At 40.0% G+C, this 7,090-nt stretch overlaps 1 pseudogene; it reads right to left on the bottom strand.

Moving 5' to 3' along the window:
• Positions 1-599: 599 nt before the first annotated feature.
• Positions 600-6,418, bottom strand: LOC134609449 (zinc finger BED domain-containing protein 4-like; annotated as a pseudogene).
• Between the last annotated feature and the right edge of the window lie 672 nt (positions 6,419-7,090).

Raw genomic sequence — 7,090 nt, forward strand, 5'->3', positions numbered from 1 at the left:
AACTATGCTAAACTAATCTAAAACTTTAGAATTTCTTCAATACTTCCAGTTGAGAAGGAGTACATTGTAGTGGAGAAAGCACAACATTTCTGCATATTCTCCTGTTAAACTACTTCTGTTTCTTTCGTATATTGCTGACACTTCACTGAAAACACGCTCAATAGGTACAGAGGAGGGTGGAAAGGTATCTTCTGGCATAAGAAGCAAGGGTTTTAAAGCGTGTCTCATTTTCTTTCCACCACTCAAGTGGATTGCCCTTTCTATTGATCACTGGTTATTTCAAATAAAGATGAAGCTCATCGTCAAGGCTGACTTTTGGTAAAGTTAGAGAATCCTCTACATGAGGCCCCAATAAAACGCTGAACATGGCATCAATTTGGCCATGTTTAAGCCTTTTTTCCATGTGTTTCCTTTTTGGGAATTTGTAGGTTTATGTTGCATCATCCTGCTCTTCCAGACTAGTACTACTAGTAGTAGCATGCTCTTTCAGAGAATCCAGACTAGTAGCATCAGGATCTTCCAGATGTGACCTTTCTAGAACCTGCACCTCCTTTTGCATATTTTCTGTCAGCCATTATTTTGCCTTGGCAAATACATTATCAGAAGAGTGTTTTAATGCCACGTGTATTGGGCCCTTCATTCTCTTGAAGCATTTTCAGCACTCTCACATATGGAATGACGGATGACACACTTGAGTCGTTATGGCTAACCTCTAGGGTCACTTCCTCTGTAAGGAGGAGGGTCTGAATACGATTTGCTAAAATCTCCCACAGTTCCGCATAAGGGCAAGAATAGCCTCCATTCTCACCAGCATAGATGCTAAGAGCTCGCTTCTGTTCCAGCATTCTTTGTAGCATGTGGAGTGTGGAGTTCCACCGTGTTGGAACATCCTGAATCAGGCTGTTTTTGAGCAGGCCACGGTCTGACTGAATGCACCTCAGTCGGTGATTAGCAATGAATGAATGGTGGAAATGACTTGCGCACTTCTTTAGCATGGCAATTATGTCGATCACAGCTCTCTGGCTTGACAGACCATCATTTACTACAAGTTGCAGGGTGTGTGCCATGCAGCTGAGATGACACTAAAGCAAGTCTCATTCCTTTCACCATGTTTGCGCTGCTGTCTCGAAGCACAAGCAGCACTCGATCTTTGCTTATCCTCTGGTCATCAAGCATGCCTAGAACATTTCTTTAATGTACTCGCCAGTGTGGGATCCTTGCATCACCTTTGTGTTCAACACCAATTGCCTTTTTGTCCATCCATTATCAATGAAGTGACACGTAAGACTTTTATTAGTGATTCTGTTGATCCGGACAAGCACTCAGCAGTGAATGAGAGTGAATTGCCGGCGTTCTCTGGTTGTAACATTGTTTTTACTTTCTTAATCACCTTCTGATGAATCTTTGGCAGCATTTCGGTTCTGTAAAACTTTTCATTTTTCAGTGTGCACTTTGGCTCAACTATGGACATCAAGCGCTTAAAGCCAGAGTCAGACACCATTGTATTATCTGTAACCATCATCTCTGTGATTGCTCTGTCCAGAGGTTGCGATCTTTCATCTGACTTTTGCCACTTTCTGTGTTTCTGAAATAGGTCTTTTATTTTTGGCTGGAATAGAGTTGATGTTTCACATGATTCCTTTTCTTTTGTTTTCTGTGCTTCATTAAATAATTCAACATGATGAATTCTTAGATAGGTCCAAAGGTTTGATGTATTCTTTGTTTTTGCAGTTGCAGATCCCATACTCACATTGGTTTTGCATGTGTTGCACATTGCCTGTCCTGGGGAGGGTTGACTAAAATAGTCCCAAACTATACTTTTACTTTTTCTTTGTGCATCCGTCTGCATTGAAAGTAGAGGGTTGCAAGTACAAGCTACAGTGAGGATTAGAGTAAGTTGTGGATGAAAAAACTATCAATAATATGAATGAGATCCCAGCATGTACCTGGCTGTTACTGATGCTGATAGGCGTGTAAATGCTGTCAGCAGTCATACTCCTGCCATGCTCACCTGGCCAGTACATAATGGGATGTATGACTACTAGTGCTCTTAGCCTCTTACTTATTGAAGCAGTACAGATTAAGGAAAGCGCGCACACAAACAATAGTGATCACAAAGCTAAAAGCACCTATAATCATTCTTAGCTAAGAAATATGTGAATGGGGGGGGGGGGGGGGGGCGTAAAAATAATTATATATAACAATAAAAGCTTGTGTTGACTTCATTACTACTTTATATTAATTACATGAAGAAAATCACTGACCACAATGCTATAATAGTATCATTGGTGTGCGTGATTTTATTGCATTTAATATTATGGGGTGATTTTGAAAATTTTAATGTGGTATTAATTACATTTAATACGCACAGCAGAGGGGTAGACTATACTATATTAAAATGTTTTCAGCACAAATATTTCCAATACACACAGACCGCATTATTAATAATAATGCGGTCTGTGTGTAGAGGAAATATGTTTGCTGAAATAATTTCAATATTATCCACTAGCACTAGTCAGTTGTCCCCAAACTCACTTTCTCATCTACCTTGAGCTGTGCTCCGGATGCTTCTGGCGCTCTGCTCACAGCAGGGAGAGGTGGTGGTGGTGGTGGTGGTGATGATGACGACGACGTAAAGCCTCTTTGGCTGGCATCTGGACGTGGAAGAAGGCGTGCTGTGAAGGTAAGTATAGTATGTTACAAAGAGCACTGTGGTGGTTGACAGGTTGTAGCTCTGGTTGATATCAGGCAGTCAGAAACATCAGTCTCACCTTTTGCCTCTGGTTTGATGCTGATACTGAGTTCTAGTTGTGTTCGTCCTCAGCTCATAGCAGGGAGAGGAGTGAACCTTGAAATTATGTTGCGCAACTTAGCGCCTCATTGGTGGCTGGACACAGAATAAGGCAGGCGTGCTCTGAAATAAGTATTTAAATAAGCAGTAGTAGTATTTTATCCGACCTTAAATTGGAACTGATTTCAATCAGGACTGGACTTTATAATACTTATACAAATTAAATGCCATATTGATAAAGTGTTGATGAATTCCTTCTGAATGTAATACTTAATAATTTGCACATTATTTGGCATGGGAGCATTTTAGTATACTACCCACTCCCAGTGCTTTATCATTTTTATAGTGCCGAAATTCTACCCAAGGGCTTTATTATTATATCATTTATAATGTAAATCAAATGCAAACAATTACACCCAGAGCTTTATTATAATATATAGTGCCATATCCAGCAGCACCCCCCTCACTGACTACCAATATTCATAATATAGTGCCAATGCCAATATCCACCACCTCCACCCCTCATCCCCCCCCACCTCAATGAATACCCTAAGGGCTTTATTAATTTATAATTTACATTTATAATAAACTAGTGCCAAATGCCAATTTCCACCACCACTTCCACCCCCTCCCCCACCTCACTAATAAAGCAATTAGTTGGTACTAGTCAGTGAGGGGGGAGGGGTGTTGGTGGTGGAAATTGGCATTTGGCACTAGTATATTATAAATGTTAATTATAAATTAATAAAGCCCTTAGTTGGTAGTCAATTTATAATTTACATTTATAATATACTTTACTAGTTCCAAATGCCAATTTCCACCACCATCCCCCCCCCTCACTGACTTGAACTTCCAAGGGATTAATAATCATGATCAAGATGCCAACAATAACAATATATATATATATATATATATATATCTTTATTGTGATATAGTAAATACTTGGTGTGCCATCCACCACCCCTCCCCCACCTCACTGACTGAGTAAGTAACTACTCCAATAAACAACAACGTAATAGATAAAAGAAAAGAAAATTACCTTTGTACTAGTAGACCAGAAGAAAAGCTGGCCATTTTACAAACCAAGCGGTCCAACTGGGCTGGCACACAAGCGACAGAGCAGTCTTGGACAGCACACGGCACTGCAGCCACTCCTCCAGACAGCACTACTTCAGGGCCGGGACTTCAGCTCCTCTACAGAAGTCCCATGATTCAGCGCACACCTTGTTTTGCCGCGCGGAGCCGCAAGACCTCAATACAGATTGGGGGCGCACGCGCTGGTCGCATTATCGGCAAGGTTAGATGCCGATACCAATAACAGAAAATCGTGAATATCGGCCAGTAATATTCGTTAATCCGATAATCGGTCGATCCCTAGTGTGATGTCCTCTATATTGGGTTGCAAGTAAGAAGTGTAACATGTCTATGGAATGGGAAAAGAATAAATTCATATATGCAATTATTATTTATGTGACAGATAAATAATAGAAGAGAGAACTAAATGTTTCCATTTGGATTTCATGTGGGTTTGGACACAAGAGGGTGGTCACTTAGTATCTCTATAAATATGCCTTAACTCCACCTTTGGGTGAAGCATGGTAATCCACAGATATATCTCTAATTATTCTGAAGGGTGCATTGTACTTGCTTGAGGGGCAGAATCTAATTCTAAGAGTCACCATCTTTTCTACCAAAGAACCCCTTCAAGTTTTCGAGCAACTGGACCCACAAACAGCCACTTCTCTGCTACCTGTAACTGTGCTATTCCTTCAGCAAGCATTTTTCCCACTTGCAGTAGGGTGAACAGGACACTCTGACAGGAACTTGCTAGCAGGAAAGCCAGCATGTTGGCATAATCAGTGCGGTTTGCCCTCCTTGAAGTGTACCCAAGCAGCGCCAATCACAGGAGAGAGAAGGCAGCAGCATAGATTTGGTGTTATGAAAACACCCACAGCCCCTCCAGGAATGATGGCATTTGAGCAAGAGGCTATGGGTGAGTAATGTTAATGGGTAATATTATAACTGCTTCTAAAGCGCGCACACATTTCTAAAAGTTCTATATTTAGAGCCTTGGAAGCTGTTATAAATTTGAACAGAGTGTGACATGTTAAAGGGACAACAGCGAGGGGAACAGCTCCTCTAGTATGGAGAAAAGGCTAAGCAGGATGTGGTGGTAGGAGATTCTATTATTAAGATTAGACAGGTTAGTCTGCTGCTCTGGTCGCAGCAACCGGACAGTTTGTGGTCTCAAGGGTGCTCTCGGCCAGCATATTGCTTACAAAATGGATGGATTAGTGGGAGGGGTGGGGATGATCCGGCTGTCGTGGTCTATATTGCTACCAATACTGTTTATGCCATCTATAAGACATTATATGCTGTCATCTTGGGGCTATCCTATTCATAGTTGTTACCTACGGCATTATAAAAAAGCCAATTTTAATAAGATTAGGGAGCTCTACAACATATCGACTGGCATAAACTCCTTAGTGATAAAAACACTGAGGATAAATGGAAACTATTCAAACAAATATTAAAAAGGTACATTTCACAGTATGTACCATTGGGTAATAAATATAAAAGAAACAAATTAAAACCAATGTGGCCTAGTAGAGAAGTAAAACAAGAGATTAAAAAAAAAGAAAAGGACTTTTAAAGCATTTAAATCGGACAAATCAGAGGCATCCTATATAAGATATATAAGGAAGCCAATAATACTTGCAAAAAGGCAAAGTGGCTAAACTAGAAAATGAGAAATTGATAGCCAAAGAATGCAAAACCAACCCCAACATTTTTTTTTCAAGTACATTAATTCTAAAGAAACAAAAATGAAAGTGTAGGTACACTGAAAACAGAGATGGATCTGTTAGTCAATGAAGACCAGGAAAAGGCAGAAATTTTAAATAACCTTTTTTCTTCAGCATTTATTAATGAGGATCCTATGGCAAGAGATATGCAAATGATTGCTGCAACAAACTTGCAGATAACTTGTGATTGGATAACTCAAGACAAGGTGCTACAGCTATTAAAGAAAATTAATGTAAATAAAGCTCCGGGGCCTTACTGTATCCACCCACGAGTACTTAAGGAGCTAAGTGGGGAAATAAGTGAACCTCTGTATCTAATTTTTCAAGATTCCTTTGTTTCAGGTATTGTACCGGAGGATTGGAGGAAGGCAGATGTTGTTCTTATATTTAAAAAGGGTTCAAAATCCTTGTACGCTTGCTTGTACGAATATGTTGACCCGTAGATCGTCAGCACTCCAAATGCCAACTTCTTCAGCTCACTGTAGCATTCTGGAAGACTATTCCATGCGTCAAATATGAGTGCCTCAACTTGCGGTATTTCTTTTAGAGCTGTCCACTTGTGCAGCGCAACGTGCATGCTTTTCTGGACCTCCAACTCTTCTAATTTGCTCTTGAGTTCTGTGAACTTGCCACTCCACAAGTGTTTGGTTTTCAAATCCAGCAATTGCATTTGAAGCGAACCGGCATCAATGCCAAATGGCTCAATGTTGATCTCATTTGTATTTGTATTGAGAGGATTTACTATGAACGCCAGAGTACTTGCATTTGTTTTGAATTGCTCAAATCTCTCAGCGAATCCATTCTTCATTTTGTTTATAGCCATGCTGAAGTAATTCGTGTCAATAATTGTATTGGTTTCATCGCGATATTGCTTTAGATTTTCTAAACAAACCACTTCCTCAAGCAAGGCGCATAGGCTGGGTTTCCTTTTCCTTGCAGTTTTACATTTAGCTCATTTAGTTTATTTGTGATATCCACCATGAAGTTGAATTTTTGCAGCCATTTGTCTTCTTCCAATTCAGGATGGACAATACCTTTTTCATTTAAAAATGTTTTTATTTCAGTCACGCAAGAACGTTTCAATGCGTTACCCCTGGAAAGCTATCGCACTTTATTGTGCAGAATTAGGTCAGAATACTGGCTTTCTATTTCTTCAAGAAATTCCTTAAATTGGCAATGGTAGAGTGCTTTTGCCAAAATGCTGTTAATTATTTTAATTACCAAGTTCATGACCTCAACTATTTCGGCCGGAAATGTTTGGGCACAAAGCGCCTCTTGGTGAATTATGCAGTGAAACGTTAAAATGTCATGGTTTATTTCTCGCCGAAAAATCGTTGTTGCCCCTTTACCTATTCCTGTCATACTTCTGGCTCCATCAGTTGCTATGGAAACGATTTTATTAATATCGATTTCAGTCTTCCAGGCATTTTTGCACAGCATTTGCTATATCTTCTCCACAAGTTTGCCTGAGAGTGGCTGCAATCCTATCAGTTCT

The sequence above is a fragment of the Pelobates fuscus genome, chromosome 4 (assembly GCF_036172605.1).
Source record: "Pelobates fuscus isolate aPelFus1 chromosome 4, aPelFus1.pri, whole genome shotgun sequence".
Taxonomy (NCBI): domain Eukaryota; kingdom Metazoa; phylum Chordata; class Amphibia; order Anura; family Pelobatidae; genus Pelobates; species Pelobates fuscus.